At 38.8% G+C, this 21,952-nt stretch overlaps 1 protein-coding gene and 1 long non-coding RNA gene across 2 annotated transcripts in view; one reads left to right on the top strand and one right to left on the bottom strand.

Annotated features, from left to right (window-relative positions):
- The window catches only part of RPL24 (ribosomal protein L24), a 211,137-nt gene that overhangs the window by 176,272 nt on the left and 12,913 nt on the right, over nucleotides 1-21,952 (bottom strand). The gene's annotated exons all lie outside the window — the stretch shown is intronic.
- Nucleotides 20,446-21,952, top strand: part of LOC141372798 (uncharacterized) — a 39,971-nt gene continuing 38,464 nt past the window's right edge. The window contains exon 1 of the long non-coding RNA XR_012378221.1: nucleotides 20,446-20,559. This is a non-coding gene — a long non-coding RNA (uncharacterized lncRNA). The remainder of the gene's footprint in view (nucleotides 20,560-21,952) is intronic.

A 21,952-nucleotide genomic window follows, 5' to 3' on the forward strand; every position in this document is an offset into this window, starting at 1 on the left:
GAGAGAGAGAGAGAGAGAGAGAGAGAGCACGAGCAGGGGGCAGAGGGAGAAGCAGGCTTCCCGCTGAGCAGGGAGCCCTATGTGGGGCTCGATCCCAGGACCCTGGGACCATGACCCGAGACGAAGGCAGACGCTTAATGACTGAGCCACCCAGGTGCCCCTTTTTCTTTTCTTTTAAAAAAAGATTTATTTATTTGAGAGAGAGTGGGGGGTGCAGAGGGAGAGAGAGTCTTAAACCGACTCCGCATTGAGCACAGAGCTGGACGCTGGGCTCCATCTCACGACCCTGAGATCACGACCTGAGCTGAAACCAAGAGTCAATGCTTAACTCACTGTGTCACCCAGGTGCACCTTAAATTTCTTTTTTAAAAATTGAGATATAACTGACATATAGCATTGTGTAAGTTTAAGGTATATAATATGTTGATTTGATACATTTATATGTTGCAATGTGATTACCACTGTAGCTTTAGCTAATATCTTTATCATGTCACATAATTATCATTTCTTTTTGGTGGTGAGACTATTTAAAATCTAGTCTTGTAGCAATTTTGAAGTGTATAATAATTGTTGGTTATGATTACTATGCTGTGAATGAAATCTCCAGAAATGGGGTGCCTGGGTGGCTTAGTCAGTTGGGTGTCTAAGTCTTGATTTCAGCTGGGGTCATGATTTTGGGCTTATGGGATTGAGGCCCTGTCGGGCTCCTTGCTTAGCGGGGAGTCTGCTTCCCTCTTTCCCTCTCCCTCTGCCCCTCCCCCTGCTCATGCTCTCTCTCTCAAATAGATAAATAAATCTTAAAAAAAAAATCTCCAGAAATTATTCAGTTTCTAGTGGTGAGTTTTTACCCTTTAATAACACTACTACCCCCTCCAGCGCCTCCCCCGCCTCGCCCCGACCAGCCCTGGGAACTACCATTCTACTCTCTGTTTCTATGCTTTCTGCCTTTTAGATTCCACATATAAATGATATCATGCAGTATTTCCTTCTTTCCCTGTCTGGTTTATTTCACCAGACATAATGCCATCAAATTCCATTCATGTTGTTGCAAATGGTAGGATTTCTTTTTTTTTTATGGCGGAATAATATTCATCTGTGTGTGTGTGTGTGTGTGTGTGTGTGTGTGTGTGTGTGTGTGTATCTTACAATTTCTTTATCCATTCATCCATTGACAGACACTTAGATTGTTTCCACATCTTGGCTATTGTGAATAATGCTGCAATGAACATGGGAGTGCTGAAATCTCTTTGATATCCTGTTTTCATTTCCTTTGGATAAATACCCAGAGGCAGGATTGCTGGATCATATGGTAGTTGTATTTTTATTTTTTTGAGGAACTACCATGCTGTTTTCCACAGGGGCTGTTTCAATTTACATTCCTACCAACAGCGCATGAGGGTTCCCTTTTCTCTACACCCTCGTCAACACTTGTTATTTCTTATCTTCTCTCTGACAGAGGTTCTAACCGGTTGTTGGAGGAGGTCAAGGGGAGGACATGACCTCTGGTTGACATCGAGCTGGACTGGGGCAGTTCAAGGCTCCTCACCCCTCCCCTGCTCTTGGAATGTATGTTCTGTCCTCTGTTCCTACAGCCAGACCTGTTTTCAAGGATGCAGCCTTGGGAGAGCAATGTGTTGCTGAGACCATCTGCTTCGTGTTAGTGACTAAACCCAGTTAAGGTCTCTAGGTAAACTTTTAAGATTGTGGCGGGCAGGTGCAGAGATCTATTTGTCTTGTGGCCGCTGGAGACAAGGCTCTAAGTAAATTCCCTTGCTTATCCAACCCGCCACCTGTCAATCCACAGTGGCCTTCTTCTTTCTTGGGCCTCCCCTTGCCTTCTCTGTGTAGGGGCCAGTTTCTGCACATCCTTGCCAACACTTGTTATTGCTTGTCTTTTTGATAATAACAGGTGTGATGTGATGTGATATCTCATTATATTTTGATGTGCATTTCCCTGATGATGAGTGATGTTGAGCACCTTTTCATGTACCATTTGGATGTCTTCTTTGGAAAATGTCTGCTCAGTTCCTCTGACAGTTTCCTTTTTAAAATTTCTGGTATTATTTGTGCTTTTATTTTCTTAAACCATCTTACTGGAGTTTGGTAAATTGTATTAGTTTTTAATTCAACAATTTTTGGCTTTATTGTCTCTATTATCTATCAATTAACCTGTCAATTTATTTTTATTATTTACTTTTTTTCTAAGTATGTGTTTTGGCTTAATTAACATGCCCCCCCTTTTTTTTAGCTTTTGAGGGTTGATGCTTAACACTTTAATTTCTGGGCTTTCTTCTTTTCTACTATAGGTTTTTAGGAGTACCAATTTCCCTCCAATTTCTGCTGTAGCTAATTTACCCAATTTTGTTTGTGGTACTCTTACTGTTACTCAGTTCTATATTTTTTCTATTTTTCAACTTAATTTCTTTGACCCATGAGCTACTTAGTTTATTGATTTGCAAACATGTGGGATTTTCTAGTTATCTTTCTGTTAGTGGTGTCAAGTTTAACAACATTGTGGTGTGGTAAGAGACTATGCTTTGAATGAAAACAATATTTTGGTATTTTTTGAAACTTGCTTTAAGGATGAGGGTGGTGTGCTTGAAAATTGTGCTTCAGAAGAAAGTAAATTCTGCAGTTGGGAGTGAATTGTTCTCTCTCTCTCTCTGTATATATATGTATGTGTATATATACGTACATATATAAATATATATTACCTTTTAAAATATATATTTATCTTAAATCTTAATTATGCTTGTCAGTTATATGTAATTAAATATCTTCTATGTTTTTACTGATTTTTTTGGATTGTTGGTCTATCAAATACAGAGAGATTTGTTAAATGATCCCTATATGATATTGCATTTATCTATTTCTCCTGCTAGTTTTTGCTTTAAATATTTTGAAGTGTCAAATGTTGTATAAAAATTTAAAATTATTCCTTTCATATGAAGTGTACCTTTTGTTATGAAGGGACACCTTCACTTAAAAGATTTTATTTATTTTTCATTTTAGAGAGAGAGAGAGAGTGAGTGTGCAAGTGGGGGGAGGGGCAGAGAGGGAGGGAGAGAATGTGAAGCCGACTCCATGCTGAGTGCAGAGCCGGCTTTGGGGCTCGATCCCTCAGCTGTGAGATCATGAACTGAGCCAAAACCAAGAGTCAGACGCTTAACTGACTGAGCCACTCAGGGGTCCCTGAAATGGTTTTTAATGCTAGTAAAGCTTTATACCATGGGGTTTATTTCATTTGCTATTAATATATTTGTGTAATTATATAATTAGTGGTGAGGTTTGGCTGATCCATGCCTGGCCGTGCACAATGCTCATCTCCTTCTCCCTTCTCTGTTGCTCCCCATTCCCTGCCAGAAGTACCATTGAACAGTTGGAAGATGGTTTTGAGGACTGATGGTAGCAGGAAATCCCTGACTCTTTCTACCCACGACATACCCAGAAGAATCAGAATGTGTATACAGGGCAGGGGTAAAATTGCCCCTATGCAGTTATATAGTGATGACTGTTCGGCTATGGGAATGCACTGATTCTTTATTTCTGTGCTGATGTTTAAGGACTGGCATGGAAGGAATCGCGGTAGCTCCATGGTTTTGAGAATGAAGTGATCTGCAGTCACATCTGAAGCACCATTAGTTAAAGGGACCATATGCCCTTAGGGAGGTCTTGAAGAATAGACATTAAGAAGCCATGTTCCAAGTAAAAAATTACATGGAAAATAGATCTTGGGGATTCCTAAATGTGCTCCACTGAGATTATTCTTGTAAGGACTGTCCTCTCATTTTACCTCCCAGGTACCTCATGAAGTACTTCCCTGTTCCCCACTTCCTTCTGTGCTCTTTTTTTTTAAAGATTTTTTTTTTTTATTTATTGAGAGCGAGAATGGTAGAGAGAGAGCATGAGAGGGAAGAAGGTCAGAGGGAGAAGCAGACTCCCCGCTGAGCAGGGAGCCCGATGCGGGACTCGATCCCGGGACTCGATCCCGGGACTCCAGGGTCATGACCTGAGTCGAAGGCAGTCGCTTAACTGACTGAGCCACCCAGGCGCCCCCTTCTCTGCTCTTAAATAACGCACATCCACACTGCTGTTGGTGGTGGCATCTTATGTAAAAGGTAACTGGGACAGTTTAACAACATGGCTGCAATTTTGGGGATACTCCTCCCATCAGGAGGTGGGGTCTAGGTCTCCTTCACCTTCATGTGGGTGGGTCTGTGACTGCTTTGACCAAGAGAGCACATTGGAAGTGTTGCCAGGTGACTTCTGAGGCTGGGTCACAAAGGCCACTGGAATGTTCCTTGTTCACTGGAATGATTGTCCTTTGAACCCTGCGCTATATCACGTAGAAATTCTAGTTACTCCAAGACTGCCAAGCTAGGGAGGCCACTTGTAGGAGCTGGGGTTGCCAGCCCCAGCTGTTTGCCTTCACCCAACCCAGGCCAAATACCTGACATGTGATTAAAGAAGCCATACTGACAGTGCATTCTCTTGCCTCTGCTATTTCAACCGTACCTTCTGAGCCATCTCCTAGCCTTGGAGTCATCATAGCTGAGGGTCCAGACAACCCTGAGCAGAGATAAGTCATCTCTATTTTCTGTTAAAATTCTTGACCGCCAGAATGGAGGAACGTCATAGCATGTTTGTGTTTTTATGCCACTCACTGTATTTCAGGGTTGTTGGCAATGCAGACAGATGGCTGAAACAGTAGTTTCTACACACAGGGACAGTTGAGAGCTCACTTTCCCCAGTCTATCACCATTTCTCTCTTTATTCACAGCCACTTATCTGCAAAGGTCCAGAAATCAGGATTATTTGGTTGGATATGGAAATGTGTACACAGTAACCAGTGCTTTTACTTTGACTTGAGCTTGGCTCAGGGCCTTTGTAAACTAGCTGCCAGCTGCGCAGGATCAATCATTTTAAAGCATGAAATGTGTCTAAGCTATTCACTTGGAAGATGATTGCTCCCCATGGATGGGCTCATCCATCACAACTAGATTTCCTCTTTGTGTGGCTAAATGTATCAGATGATAATCTGGGGAAACTTGGTGTCTTTAGCTTAATCCTGCCCTATTCATTTACTTCTGAAAAGTAAACAAAATAGCACTCTCCAGGCTTCTTCCCCTTGACACGGACTATTTGTTTGAAAATGTGTCTCTGAGGCGGTCTGCATTTTCTTTTGAGGAGGTCCTAGGAGAAAGGCAACCATAAAGGCAACCATATCAGACTTGCCAGGTTTCAGATTGTGCCAAAACTTTAGCCTTTTCTTTCTCCACTGAAGTACTGGAAAGCATTGTAGTACTTTATTGAGGGTGATGAATGGTATCTATTTAGTCAGAACTTTAGCACTTCTATTTTATCCTCATTGCTTTATAAAACAGGACGTTATTTGTCATACCTTTTCTGGATGTGTTTCCTCTTCTTTATTTCCATAACACCCAGGTGCTCAAATCCTTGACTAAACTTAACTGGCCCTATTTATTCTACTTGTTTATTTTTTTTAGTTTTTAAAATTGTTTTTTAATAAAAGGCAAAAGATTTATTTGATCTGGAGAGAACCCAGAGTATTATTCTCTTTTATAGGCAAATAAAGCAGAGTACTCTGGTGTCACTCTCTAAACTTGGATCACTTACAGAGTTCTGAAGTATTGTAAACATCCATAGGGAAAGTTCTAGAGAAAATTAACCAAGAGTTGGTAAGGAAAGGACCTTGACAGTAAAATGGCTGACAGCATCCAGGTGCTTCTATCTCTGATGTGTCTCTTGGGTTTCCTGTAGCTTCACCACTTTCTTAGACCATTATAGAGGTGGCTACTGCCTTTTGCACACAGACTTGGCTCCCTACCAGCTCCTTTCCATGTGGGAGTCACAAAGGCTATGTCTTCTTTGTGCCTCCATTGCCTAGCACAGCGTCTGGCGCATAGTTGGTGTACAAATATATAATGAGAATATGAAGGGAAGGTTTTCTTTCCTATGAATGGTAAAAACATTCAGATCTAAAAAAATTAGAGAGATTACTTGCAATTTTTCTGAAGACCTTTCAAACTCAAGAAGGTGGATTTTCAAAGGTAATTTTTTTCTCCAGGTATTTGAGAACTAGTGCATACATATTCAGTGCTTCAGAGGTAAATTTACTGTCCATATTAAATACATATTACTTTATAGAGACATTTATTTTTTTTCAAGAAACTAACATTGAATTTTAGATTTCAAGCTATGTTTTTTTTTTTTTTAAATAAAACTGCATGCAAATGGAAGTGAGGAGGTGGAATTCTATGTATTAGTAAAAGAGCAATATTCAGTGAATCCAAGTGTCTTCCAGAGCCCTGAAGGAAACTATGCACCAGGGAGCCTTACTGTCAGGGCCAGGATCAAAACAGATTTCATGGTAGGGAGTCTGACCTAGACAGGGTGAGGGAAGGATTGCATGAAAATGGCATAGTTTGGTAAGAAAACACTTAACTGGAAATATCTTTTCAATTGTTCTCTGATAGAAACATCATATACAGATCTTTCTGGACTTAGATGGGGTTATAGCTTGTTAAACCCATAGTAAGTTGAAGATATTGTAAGTCAAAAATGCATTTAATACCCCTAACCTATTGAACATCATGGTTTAGCCTAGTCTACCTCAATATGCTTATTGCATATTGCTGGCCCAAAGAAAGGATCCACAATCACAATTCAGAGTGCAGTTTCCACTGAATGCATGTTGCTCTCGTACCATTGTGAAGTTGAAAAATTTTAAGTTGAACCATCTTAAGTCAGGAACCATCTGTATTGGAAAACACTGATTTGAGACAATAAGCAGTGATAAGAGGTTGGAAGAGCCTCCTCTGTCTCCTGTCCTTCACCCTCCATGTGCATCATCCCCCCCTATTCTCCACAAAATAGCTGGAGAAAGCCTTCTAAAAACAACTCAGATCATATGACCTCTCCACTCAAGATGATCCATGGCGCAGAGCTTTGCATAACTTCCATGAAAAAAAGCTAAAAGTCCTTCTGGATTCTGGCCAACTTACAAACTCATCTCTACCCACTCTTTCCCATGAGCTTTCAGCTTTATTCATACTGGAAATTTCCTTGTTGTTTCTGGAAAATTCCAATCCCATGCTCTTTTCAAGGCCTTTACACTTGTTTCCTCTATCTTCAACACTGTTCTCCTACATATCCATGGCTTGTCTCCTTCCTTCCTTAGGTCTTTGCTTGAATATAATTTTAAAAAAGATTTTGTATTTATTTATTTGAGAGAGAGAGAGAGTGCCTGAGAGAGCATGAGCTGGGGGAGAGGCTGATGGAGAGGAAGAGGCAGACTTCCCGCGGAGCAGGGAGCCCGACATGGGGCTTGATCCCAGGACCCCGGGATCACGACCTGAGCTGAAGGCGGAGGCTTAATGGACTGAGCCACCCAGGCGCCCCTTGAATATCATTTTTTCAGAGGCCATGCGTGACTGTCCTATCCCCGTTTTCTAGCATTCACCCCTGCTTGACAGTCTGCTCGGGGAATATCTATTTACTGTCTACTGTACTGGAAAATGATTTTCTTGACACCAGAGATTTTGCCCGTTGTGAACACTGATGGATTCCCAGTGCCTGGAACGGCGTCTGGTATATATTCGGTATATAAGAAATATTTTGTGAGATGGATGAATCAATGGATGAACCAATGAGAGCAATACAAAATAATAGTTATCATCAAAGAAAGCCAGGTAAATGGGTTTATAAATGTTTCTTGAGAATATATCCTCAGTACAGATTTTCATGATATGAGAAATTGATTTATCCAAATTGAACTTTGCAGAAATTAGAAGAGGAAAGGAAAGAATGGGGAGCAGGGACAGTACAGAGGTGTGGGGAGACAGAAACTGGGGTAAAGTTTGGGATAAACAGTAGTGTGGTTATTTGTCCACTCTACTGAGACAGAAAATTCAATCAAGCCTGAGATAGTCAATGTCTTTGGGGGAAATCCTAGGAAAGATTGTATGACTAATTTTAAGGGTTTCCCTGAACAACAATAAAGATGTGAAGTAGATTTTCAAGGGACTTGGTAAGTGGGTAGTGGAGGATTTATTGACATGCTCAAGGTAGGAATTGAAAATTAATAAAAAGTCCTAGAGAAACAGATGAGAACTGATAAGATCACAAGAAAACACTGAACTCCATGGGGCATTTCAGGAATTGTCAGAGGTAATTTGAATTACATGAGATTTTCACTTTGTGGGCTGACTCCCCTAATCCTGGAATAAGATGTGGCTCCATTATAAAGAAAGAAGAAAAGACTAGGATTTGATCTGCCTGTACACTAACATTGGTAGTGTTGATAGAGGAAGATGTGTCACAATGGAAGTGGTTCTGTGTCTCACCCTTCTTTCTGGCTGATAAGTATTTAGGAAGGACCTTGATTTTGACCAAAACCAAGTCACTAGGAGTTGTGAAATCCAAGCACCTCTTTCTAGCTTATTGTCACCTCTCCATTAGATGGAATAAAGAGGTTGGATGTTGGCTATCAATTTTTTTTCTTGTCATATAGCTGGTAACTCATTAGGATTTTCCAGTGAGAATTACATGAATGAACTTCTTGTTTTCATGCATGTCAGGCAATGGGAAGCCATCATGTGACCTGCAGCCTTGAGGTTGCCCTCTGAGAAGGTTTTAATGTTTCTTACTCACTTGTCTATGCATTCTTCACATAACCTTAGCATGGCAGGCCTGAAGCGGGAATGCCTGTGCACAACTGTGAGGTAGTGACTGTGGGGTGAAGAGAAAGAGTATGGAGGTTGAGATGACACAAGATCACACAAGATTTGGTGTACTCTGGGATATACAAGAACACTTTAGAAATTAACTGAAAGTTAAGGTAAAAGTAATTTTTTTTTTTTTGCATTACTGAGATATACTTTTAGTATCCATTTCCTTTTGTGTTATATGGATTTGTTTTGGTGTGTAAGACTAAGAACAATGAAATCTAATGGACTTACTTGGGTAGTTGAGTCATACCGACCTGGGTTTTAACCTTGAGAAATCACTGAGTTTTTTTTTTTTTTTTAAGAGGAAGGCAGGAAATAGACAAATAGCTGTGACATCACTCACGGTGTAGGAAGCTACTGCATTAAGGGCACCCTCATGAATCTCGAAATGTATTCTTGACCTGGGTCCACTCTTCACTGTAAGATTTCTTAGCTCTGTTTTTTTTTTTTTTTTTTTTGCTTTGCATTTAATAACTTTCCAAAGCCAAAAGATACATCTTTATGTTGACTTACAAAAATTCTGTAGGGCTCACAATAAAGTAAAAAATAATAATACAGGTTTAGATTATGAGAATAGCCACTGTGGAAAAATTGTGATCAAATCTCTAATTTCCTCCATTATCTAGGTCAGTAAGGAGAATAGTTTCCCCACTTTGTTTCCTCTTTGTTCCAAACTCAGTTTTTAGAGATGTGGAGAGTTGTAGGTTTTAACATGAAGATTAGCTATTTTGACAATCATCATCTAAATTAAAATGGGTGATACAAAAGTTCAGATCAAGAAATACACAATGCAGCTTAATGATTGAAGACTCAGTCTTGAAACCACTGGGATTGAAATTTCATGGCCTCTGTGGATGATTCACTGCTTCGCTGTGTCATGAGTTTCATTTTGAAATGAAATACACTGTGTGGTTTCATTTGAGGGCTTCGTGTTGATGCAAAAAGGAAATGAGCCCATATTGGGAAGTTAGGTTGAAATGCATGTAATTAATGATGAAAAAAGTGTCAAGCTGTTGTCTGGCAATTCTTCCCACCTTGTTCTGGCATTACCAGGTTGTTCTATAATCATCTCTCTGTCCCTCCAACTTGTCTGCGAACTCATAAAGGGCAGGGACTGGGTCAAGCAAATAGAAGGTGCTCAATGAACAATTAAACATTAGCTCTATGGGAGTGAAATCCTTAGCTCAAGTCTTACTGCGTGATTGCCGATGAAAAGACTCTATTCATCTTCAGTGCATTTATACACTGGACTTAAGCACAGTCTTGTTTATAGAAGCTATTCTACAGTATTATTTTCACAGTCGTATTCACATTCCCAAACTTGGATATTCTCTTGAAACCAGTGGGGGGAGGAGGGGTGGTGAGTGTAGGAAGGGTAGTGGAAACAAAGCAGAATGAAAAACGGAGTAGGATTAATTATTTTATTTTTTTAGTTGAAGGAAGATTAATTATTTTAAAGTTAATTTTGATTTATTTCAATTTACTTCCATATTTTTGGAAGATGTATGATATTTCAGACTGTACTAGACGGTGTCTGATTTCAAGGAATATATATTTATTCTTATGATGAGGAGGGAAGATAAAGGTGAGTTCTTAGTAACAAAGAAATTAGCGAGGAAGAAAACACCATATGTAACAAAATATGCAACTGAATTGTGAGGTGGTACAATTTAGTTTTTAGGTGCATAAGCTTTTAAGTCAATCCAGGACTGAGACTGGTTCTACCATTACTAGCTCTGAGACTTGACTTAATCCTCAATTACTTATGTTCAAAATGGGAATGATATTAATAATACACTATAAGGTTATTATGAGGATTAAATAGCATTCATATACATTGTGCACCCAACACTGAGTTCCAGACCAATACATGATTAGATGTGAGAATGGGAAGGGCTAGCTAAATAGCTCTAGTAACTGAGTTCATTTTAAAGTTTCTGTTGGGAATCCATGTAAAATATAACATTTTCCTGAGGATTGACAGTTGTTACTTATAGACCAATCAAAATCACCATATAATTGGTAGTCATTGAAAATAAACAAACTAGAGTCAGAACTTCCTTTTGAAAACTTTACTCAAGTAAAACTCTTGAACCTTGCCCTTAAAAGAACACAGATCAGAGTACAGAGAGTTGCTTCATTTCTGACAACCAAAAAGACTGTCTTCATTTTCCAAATTATAACCACACAGTCCAAGAGGAGATATATATACGTTTTAGAGAATAAGTTTTGGATTCTGGAAAAAATGGAATAAATGCTATAGAGAGTACCTGAAGAAATTATTGAAACTTGGAAACTTTTCAAAACTGAATTTCCATTTTCTGACCTACACGAACATTTCCCTTTCTTTTAGAATATGAACTCCAAACCTTTTGTGGAGAGCCTCTTTTTCTCTGCCTTGTTGAGCCATTTGCCTTAGGTTTATTGAGTTCTGTGTGAATTCTCTGAGTATCTCCTGAAGGGTAACTCTGGTCTCTTTTTCTGCCTCCTAAGAAGGTAGCTTGTTCTTTTTCTTGCCAAGAACACTGTTCTAGATTCTGTTACTGCTCAGGTCCTCTTGATTTTGCTCTGTTCTTTAGGTCCTATCTTTCTTCCATCTTTAATCTTTCCTCCTCTGCCCACAAATATGGTCAGGGCCCTTTCTATCCTGAAATAACCCTCCTCTGACCCTGCTACTCGAGCAGGCTAGTATTTAGCTCCCGTTATCACCAAACTTCTCAGAGTACAAATTCTGCTTTCACTTCTTGCTCATGCATTCATTTCTTAACGCCTCGTACTATGGTTCCACTTCTACCTTCCACCCCTCTATGAAACTACCTTCTGGAGGTCACCAGGTAATTTATGGAAATTTCACTTCTTGGAACTTTCTCCTGGGGAACCTCCTTTATACCACAGTCTGCTGGTACTTTCATCTTTCTGAGAACTTCTTTTCTACTTTCTTCACTAGTTGCTCCCCTTCTTCTGCTCCATAAAGATATTCTTTTATCCATATTCTTTGCCTTAGGCAACTAGCTCCTCATCCACTCACACTGCTTTGACATGAATTTCCTCAATCTCTTTGCCTTTCATTTTAAAATCTCCTTCCTGATGATTCCCAAGCTTAGCAATTTCCAACTGTTGCTAGGATTTTCTTACTTAATCAGCCAGAATTTCAAACTCAGCAGATTTAAAACTAGGCTCATTAACTTACACTTAACAAAACTCCAAGCTTTCTGTCTTTATTTTGTTTTTATTAATGACAACACTACTAATGAGTCATCCTTCAAAACTCACAAGAAAATTTTGTTCTTCCTTCTCATGTTCCATGTCTAATAAATTAGATTCTATATACTTTCTATTTTGGAGTCAGATAAATCTGGGTTCAGATCATGGTTTTGCTACTTACAACCCTTTTGGCCTTGAGAAAATTACTTAAATTCATGGAGTTTTGGTATCCTTATTTATAAAATGGGAAGAATAACATCCCCTTACATGGCCAATTGAGAGGATTGGATAAAAGTTGCACATTTTATACTTATTCCTCAATAAATAGTAATCCTATTCTTTTCCCTGATCCTGGTTATATCTGTCATATCCACTTTTATTTTTCTTAAAGTCAACTAATACTTATCAAGGTACTTCACGTAGTTCCTGACATATAGGTGTTATTCACATGTTTTTTTCTCCTTCCTTCCTTTTGTTACATTGCCTCCTCAGTTCAGAGTGCATTGCTTCTTCTTTTTTTTTTTTAATTAACATATAATGTATTATTTGTTTCAGGGGTACAGGTCTGTGATTCATCAGTCTTACACAATTCACAGAGCCCACCATAGTACATAGCCTCCCCAATGTCTATCACCCAGCCACCCCATCCCTCCCACCCCCCTCTACTCTAACAACCCTCAGTTTGTTTCCTGAGATTTAGAGTCTCTTATGGTTTGTCTCCCTCTCTGGTTTCACCTTGTTTCATTTTTCCCTCCCTTCCCTTATGATCCTCTGTCTTGAGACGTGCATTGCTTCTTGTCTGGACAATTGATGTGGCTCCTACATGGCCCTGGCTCCTGTCCTGGACATTGGGATTTACCCTGGATGCTGCTGGCTGATTCGCCTTCCTGAGGCATGCTTTGGGTAGGCCACTTCCCTACTCAGAAATCTTCACTGCTTCATTATTTCCCAGAAAATGAAGTAACAAAACCTAGAGTTCAAGTTATCTTCAGAGACGTATGTGTCATGATTTTCCTACACATGGCGTCTGTTTTGGCCAAGTGGTACCATTCTTTCTTTTGACACGTCCTGATTTTTCTGTTCTCTTGCCTTTCCTCCTGGGTCTGGAAAGATATTTAAACAGTCTCCATCTGCCAAATCTTTTTCTAACATGACGCATGAGACTAGAGCTTTTGAGACTGTGTCTAATTAATATATCTATTTTTTTGAATTAGCTAGTCTAGTAGACCCTCAATCTTTTTTGGATTAATTAAAATAATAAAACTTTGACATACAGATCCATTCGTGAAAGTGAATGTCTTATAGACAACAGAACCACTGTTTATGAGAGAAGAAAGATTGAAGAGGAATAAGAAGAAGAAGAAAAAAAGAAAAGGAGTTCATTTAGGGAATGAGGTAATTATTTTTTGGTTGGGTCAGAAAAGTAGGGAACGCAGAGAAGTATGAATCCCAAGAAGAGGAGCAATAACTGGGATTCTATGGAGAGCGTGAGGGGGCTTTGAAAGCAGTCTCTGTCCTAATTTCATTGTAATTCTTGGCATAGAATAATGATTAACATTCCAAGACAGAAGATATGGTGGCAAACTGCCCCGTATTTGAAAACAGAGGAAACGCCCTGGAAAGAATGAGATATGTGGTAAAGAGAGGAAGTGACAATGTACTGGAAAGGCTAGCTGTAAGTCATCACAGGGGCGCCCCGAATCCTGGCATGTGTCAGGCAGTCTGATGCGATCCTGATATCACTCCTGTCACTGGGTAAAGTCACTTGTCACTTTGACCCAAGCAGAGATAAAGCAGTCTAAGCACATGGAAGGGTCTAAGTGCCAAGTACATAATGGTGCTCAATAAAAGCCTATTACTGATGAGCTGTGGTTTGTGACAGAACTCCTCTAGGGTGAGATCCAAGAGTAAGTAAGGTAAGCACCTCAAAAAATGCCTAGGTGTGCCAGATCGCTCAGTAACATTAGGACAAATAGGCTTGCCTTGGCTAAGATATAAGATGCATATCTTATACTTCCAGAGGTTTGTTTCATAACTCTGAATCATAAGTGAGAACTTGACGCATTCCAAGAAGATCTTTAAGCAGGCAAATTAAGTATGATTTTTAAAAAGTTCTTTGAGGGGCGCCTGGGTGGCTCAGCCGATGAGGCCACCAACTCTTGGTTTCAGCTCAGGTCATGATCCCAGGGTTGGGAGATTGAGCCCTGGGTCAGGCTCTGTGCTCAGCTTGGAGTCCGCTTGTCCTTCCACCTCTGCTCTTCTCCCCCCTAAAATAAAGAAATAAAAGTCTTTGGAAAAAAATTAAAAAGTTCTTTAAGATGAAAAGTAGCAGTTTATCCCTGACCAGGCCTTTCTTCTAGTTCAGACAGCTTACATCTATGTGGTTGAAAAGTTCCATTTCATCATGAATTTGTTGAAAAAAGAATACTTAAAACATATTCTAAGGCACGACATGGAATGTTAATTGTCCCATTGAAAACATTTGGAAAATCAGAAGAAATCTTTGAGGAAGTGTGCTTTTGGAGAATTTTGCAGAAATTGCTTGGGCTTTCAGGGTTTGTGAGGGCTCAGGCCGTGACTGTCACCCCCTCCTATAGATTTGTGTGTCTTAGATTTGGACACATGTCAGTAACTCAGGAGAAATTTGTTTACCCATCATTTACCATCAAACATATCATCATAAACATAGCAAGCAAAGACCAAGGAAATGGCCAAATTATTAATACTGATGCTTTAATTCAAATGATTAACGTCATTCTCCCAAATGGTTGTTTATGCTTTTAGAGCCATACAGAGATGAATTATTTGACATGCTTTTCGCTTGCTTTCCTGTTTCACTCTTATCCACCAGTATATAGGCTTCACCCTCTGAGGGGGTTCTAAAATTGCCTTTGAGAAAAACTTGAAACAACTTCAATTTAGCTCTTTTGGCTGTGCTTTTCAATGAATTCTGGTACTCTTCCTTAAAATTTGCATGATTGATTTTTAAATAATTCTGTTAGCATCATGGTCTCAGACAATTATTATTCTGTGATTTCTTGAACAAAGGTCACAAAACTTTACTAAATCTCCAAAACACTAAGGAAAATACTTTAAGTTGGCATGTGAGAACAGACAATGATTGCTCTCTGTTGATTTACTGCTCATTTGACAGGATATTGCAATCGTGTTTTCTACTATCAGCTTCATGTAGAAAAAGTTAGGAACCACTCCATAACGGTCACATCTGTGGACAATTTCAGGTTTTTCTGTATTTCCCTCATTATCATCTGTATTTTCACTGGTTTCAAATTTACTCATCAAACTTCCTGTTTTTAACCACTGATCCATGCTCCCAGTTGAAAATACAACTTGAAACTATTCACTTGAGAAAGTTAAATGTAGTTTAACTTTACAACACAAAAAAACCCCCCCTCAGAATTTGGGGTTATTTTGTGTTATGGGAGAATTCACTGTGTTTAGAGAAAGAACTAAACATAGATATGTATTTGTAAAAGATATTTTAATCTCATAATTGCAGTGGGTAATTTACTGATTTATGGGAATTGTGTGTGTGTATACAAAAGTTAGAAAAACCCCACCAATTCTTAATGGGACAGACTCATTTAAAAAATGCACCTATTGTAAAGACTATGGACTTGCCTAGAGATCATGTAACGTGATAGACTACTATTGTTCTTCCCACCAGGTAGTGACACTACCTTAAGCCATTCTCATCTTAGATGTGTTTTCAGCTTTCCGTACTGTAGGAGTCATGTTTGTACTACATGATGTTGGCCACTTTGATTGGAGAAGAGGTGGTAACTAGACCAGCTGAGACCAATCAAATACTCTTTTCTATAATTAGGGAATCGGGACTGAAACTTTCTGGTTTATTCTGGTTCCATTTTGTTGTAGTCAGAATGCTATGAGTGCCCCAATCTCCCTTTAGGTGGGTGTAAACTAACCTTCATCTACTTTGGAAAAGAAGTACTGGCCAATAATACACATTAATACCCCCTGAGATATGGAGAATGATCTCTTCCTTTGAAAAATGAACATAGGCCACTATGTATTTTCATGTTCTTGTATTTACTTTTTATACTTTTCCAACTCTTCTTTTCAGGCTTTTAGCTGTCATTTCTTCTTGCAAATTTGGTGCCCTTACGAGATGATAATAATCATGATTCTACCCAGTTCCGCCCCTTCTGGGTCCATACTTTCTATACCGGCCCTTCTGAACTTTTTAATTGAAGGTGTAGCACAAAGATCATTGAGAACATACTGATTTCCCAACATGTCTTGTCAGAGATGTAAACTTTTTTCCTTTAGTTCAGTTGTGATAATTTTGGAATCTTCTAAAAGGAACTTTGGCAAAAATTAAGGGAGGGGTATGGTGGGAGTGGAGGGGTGGGATGGTGAAAGAGCATAGAAATCAATGAATCAATGAATTCACATGGTACAGTGTTCTAATCTGTCTCTTATGTCCCGCCAAAATCCACTGTGTCTAGGACAGCTTTGGAGCAGGTAGTCCCTGGTTCCTGGACTCGTATTAAAGCAGTCTGTATTGTGTATATATATGTATGAGCGCAAAATTAAAAAAGAAGACACTAAAAGCACAAGCTACAGAAGAAAGAAGTTAAATGGGACTTCATCAAAATTAAAAACTCTTGTGCTTCAAATGACGCTATCAAGAAAATAAAAAGATAGCCAATGGAATGTGAGAACATATATGAAAGAGATACAAGTGTATGAAAAGAAGCTCAATATCATTAGTCATTAGGGACATGCAAATCAAACCCACAATGGGATACCACTTCTTATCCACTAAGATGGCTAAAATAGAAATAAAAAGGGGTGCCTGGGTGGCTCATTTGGTTAAGCGACTGCCTTCGGCTCAGGTCATGATCCTGGAGTCCCGGGATCGAGTCCCGCATTGGGCTCCCTGCTCAGTGGGGAGTCTGCTTCTCCCTCTGACCCTCCCCCCTCTCATGTGCTCTCTCTCTCTCTCTCATTCTTGCTCTCTCAAATAAATAAATAAATAAAATCTTTAAAAAAAAAAGAACCCCAGACAATAACAAGTATGTGTGCACATGTGCATATGTGTGTGTGTGCATGTACGTTTGTATTTTTTGCTGGACTGTTTCTCCTACTCTGTGTAAACTGGGGCACATGGAACATGAGTTATATTTGGGTTTTGCTGTCATAACACTTTATAGTTTACTATGACCTTAACCATGAATAATCATCTACCTCATTTGAGACTTTCATCTATGTAAGGTTGGCAGAATAGTTCATTATTTTCCCTTTCTTAAAGACCCTGGATCATGACCTGAGCTGAGATGCTTAGCCAACTGAGCCACCCAGGCACCCCTACATTACTTCATTTTAAACTTTATAACCACCCAATGAAGTGAGTAGGCCAGGTAATATATAAATAAGTTATATTTGCAGTTGAAGAACATGATACTCAGGATGATTAGAAGTTTTATTTCAAGCCCTGCTCTTCACTTTAGACAAATTATTCAACTTCTCTAAGTTTTGTTAGAGGTCAATTGAAGGCTATATTAGATGATCTCAGAGGTCCCTTCTTTTTTTTAAATTTTTTTATTGTTATGTTAATCACCATATATTACATCATTAGTTTTTGGTGCAGTGTTCCATGATTCACTGCCTGTTCATAACACCCAGTGCTCCATGCAGAACGTGCCCTCCTCAATACCCATCACCAGGCCAACCCATCCCCCTACCCCCTCCCCTCTAGAACCCTCAGTTTGTCCCCCAGAGTCCATCATCTCTCATGGTTCGTCTCCCCCTCTGACATACTCCCCTTTTCTTCCTCTCCTGTTATCTTCTTCTTTTTCTTTTTTCTTAAAATATGTTGCGTTATTTGTTTCAGAAGTACAGATCTGTGATTCAACAGTCTTGCACAACTCACAGTGCTCACCGTAGCACATACCCTCCCCAATGTCTATCACCCAGCCACCCCATCCCTCCCACCCCCAACCACTCCAGTAACACTGAGTTTGTTTCCTGAGATTAAGAATTCCTCAGAGGTCCCTTCTAAGCCTACTATTCTAGGATTCTATCTTTAGTATGTTTCCATTAGCAGTATATGTACTTTGAGGTGCATTTCCAGTCATGGTGAATGAGTTTTTGTTGAATGATCTGCACTTGCTTACTGAGTTGTTAACGCTAATACAGATTCTTGAAAAGACTGGTCAAGGTCAGGGAGCAAGCTTCAGCTTGGAACAGTGCCTACATAGCTGAACAATGTGGGGGTTAAATTTATTTATTTCATTGACTTGGGCTTTAAACTATTAAACTATTCACAGACTCCCTAGAATGTAATAATTTCATCTAATTGGAGAACAAAATCCTAACACATTACAGTTAGCCTTTTATGATAAGTACTTTGTCTAGCATTTTTTTAATAAAGAGTTTCTGCTATACCAACTCTTTGCAACCTGGCTGTGGAAGAAATACCCTTAATTTCAATCTCAGCAGAAAGAGAGCATCAGAAGAGATTCTTCTCTTATTCCCCATTTGATGTCTGCACTAGATATCATTTGTTTTCTTTCTAAAAAAAGATATTGGGTTTTAAAGGATATGTTAAAAAATACTTCTTATACTTTCACATTTTCTTGTTTTTAAAATGTTTTTATTTATTTATTCATGAGAGTCAGAGAGAGAGAGAGAGAGAGAGAGGCAGAGGGAGAAGCAAGCTTCCCGCGGAGCAGGAAGCCCGACGTGGGACTCGATCCCAGGACCCTGGGATCACGACCTGAGCCGAAGGCAGACACTTGACCATCTGAGCCACCCAGGTGTCCCTATTTCCACATTTTCTTGGCACCTGAAAATGAAGTTAGTGAGCTAGATATTTTCAAAATGCTTCAAGCTCAAGAATTCTGTGACTTTTCCCTCATTGATAATGTAAAGGTAAATTTCACCTCTTTCCAGGATATTGGTTTAGGAGACTTGGTGGGTGTAAATGTTACCTAAGAGTTTTTAAGTTATCTGCATAATCTTTGATAACCATCAATTAGGTTTCAGATTTTGTCAATATTTCCTTTACAACCCAAGAGCCAGTGATTTTATGGAGCAGTTGCAGCACTTAAAAAATATCACCATCTCTTTGCCTTTTTTTTCTCTCTTCTGTTGAAACAGGCTATAAATATAATGGCATTGCTTCTCATCATTGACCTTGTGGGAAATTATCATCCTTCCATTTTCCCAAGAATTGAAAACATATTTCCCTGAAAGAAGAGGGCTAAAATAAGTGGGCTGAATTAAGCACAGAAAGTCAAAATGTATGGGAATATCTTCAACTTCAAGACAGCTTATTTTTAGCCATTTTCCTTTGCTCTCTTTATAAAGGCCACCAAGATTCAAGAATGGTGGTTCTCTCACCAAGTGATAGTTCAGAGACAAAGCCCATCCGGAGAGAGGAGTATGAAGTTTCTTGGAAAAGTATGAAGAACTAGTCAAATGTATCGTACTAAACTTCCAACCCAGTCTTGTGGAGCCAGGAAACTAACTTTCATTTCTATAGAGGCACTTCCTACAAAGGCTGTTTCTGAGATGGGTTTGCAGATCAGCTGCGCTTAATTCAATAAGAGAGTTAATGCCTATTTCAACAAAGCATATTATGAAGTATTTATTCCAATGAGACCTCATCTATTTTATTTCATGAAATGTATACATGTCTTTTTCCTGATCATAAGAAACAAAATTTAAAAACCCATAATAAAAAGTAAAGTTAGGAGCACCTGGGTGGCTCAGTCGGTTAAGCATCTGCCTTCGGTTCAGGTCATGATCCCAGGGTCCTGGCATCGAGTCCCGCATCGGGCTCCCTGCTCGGCGGGGAGTGTGCTTCTTCCCCTCCCACCGCCTCTCCCCCCTACTCATGCTCCTTCTTGCTCTCTATCTCAAATAAATAAATAAAATCTTTTGAAAAAAAGAAAAGAAGTAAAGTTAAATATATGAAGTTGTACAGAGTTTTTCAAAAATCTTTTAGAGGCACTGCAAGCTAAAAAGTTTGAAACCACGATGCAGGAATATGCTGTGCTAGGACAATTGAGGTTGACCATTGTTTCACAATATCATCGGGCTTCGGAGGATTTTATAACCCAAGTTTTCAAAAGATAATTTTCTCAGCTCTGTTCCACAGAACATATTTCACTGAAGGTTCAATATAGTTCTTCAAATTTGTAATATCTTCAAATATACTATTTGGTATTTACTGATTATATGGATGTATGAATTTATGAAACATTATGCTAAGCACTTTCCACATATAATCCTATGTAATAATACCATGATCTCCCTCCCGTCTTCATTGAGATATAATTGGCAAAAATTGTGTATGTTTAGGTTGTACAACTTATTTTGAGATATATATATATATATACACACACACACACATTGTGAAATGATTGCCAGTCAAGCCAATGAACATATCCATCATTTCATGTAGTTACCATTTCCTTCCTTCCTTTCTTTTCAGGATTTTATTTTTAAGTATATACACCCAACTGGGGCTCGAACTCACAACCCCAAGATCAAGAGTTGCATGCTCCTCTGACTAAGCCAGCCAGGTGCCCCCTACCTTCCTTCCTTTCTTGTGGTGAGAATACTTAACATCTACCCTCTTAGCAAATTTCAAGTATACAATACAGTATTATTAACTATATTGACATTGCTGTATGTTAGATCTTCAGAACTTGTTCATCTTGTGTAACTGAAATGTACCCTTGGACCAACATCTTCCCATTTCCCCCTCCCCTGAGCCCCCGGAAGCCACCACTATACTCAACATTTTAACAAATGTGACTATTATTCTATATTGTGACTATATTCTACATATATGTGAGATCATGAAGTATTTGTCTTTCTGTGTCTGGCTTATTTCACTTAATATAATGTCCTTCGGGCTCATCTATGTTGTCATAAATGTCAGGATTTCCTTCTTTTTCATGGCTGAACAAATATTCCATCATATACACACACACACACCACTTTTGCTTTTCTATTTATCCATCAGTGGACATTTATGTTGTTTCTATATCTTAGCTATTGTGAATAATGCTGCAATGGACATGCAAGAATAGATATCTCTGAGATTACTGATTTCCTTTCCGTTGGATGTGTATACCCAGAAGTGGGATTGTTGGATCATGAGGCAGTTGTTTTTAATTTTTTGAGGAACATCCTCAAATTTCATAATGTATTTCATCATGTATTTCATAATGGCCATGCCAATTTACATTTCATAATGTAAATTCATAATGGCCATGCCAATTTACATTTTCACCAAAGTGTACATTTCCCTTTTCTCCACATCCTCACCAACATTTGTTATCTCCTGTCTGTTTGATAACAGCCATTCTAGCGGGAGTGAAAATCTTTACCTATTTTCATCTTAAGTAAATAAAAACATTATAGTTTTGATTTGCATTTCCTTGATGATTAGTGATATTGAGAAGTTTTTCATATACCTCTGGGCCATTTGTATGTCTTCTTTTGAGAGTCTATTAAGGTCCTTTGTCAATTTTTAAATCTTTTTTTTTTTTCTATTGAGGTATATGAATGAAAATTTGTAAATATTTTGTAAATATTTGTAAATATTTTCTCCCATTCCATAGATTGCTTTTCATTTTATTCATGGGTTCCTTTGCTGTGCAGAAGCTTTTCAGTTTGATACAGTCCCACATATCTTTTGCTTTTGTTGCCTGTGCTTTTTGTGTCATATCTAAAATATCATTGCTTAGAACAATGTCAAGAAGGCTTTTCCTTATATTTTCTTTTAATAGTTTTAAAATTCCAGGTCTTATGCTTAAGTCAAATAAGACATTTAAGTTGATTTTTGTAGATGGAGTGAGATAAGAGTCCACTTTTTTTTCTTCTGTGTATGGATATTTAGTTTTCCCAACATGGTTTACCGAAGAGACTATTCTTCCCCCACTGTGTACTCTTGACACCTTTGTCGAAGATCTGTTGACCATAGATAAGTGGATTTA

Source organism: Callorhinus ursinus, unplaced genomic scaffold, assembly GCF_003265705.2.
Source record: "Callorhinus ursinus isolate GAN/ISIS: 27379988/994484 unplaced genomic scaffold, GSC_fseal_2.0 scaffold1, whole genome shotgun sequence".
Classification (NCBI taxonomy): Eukaryota; Metazoa; Chordata; class Mammalia; order Carnivora; family Otariidae; genus Callorhinus; species Callorhinus ursinus.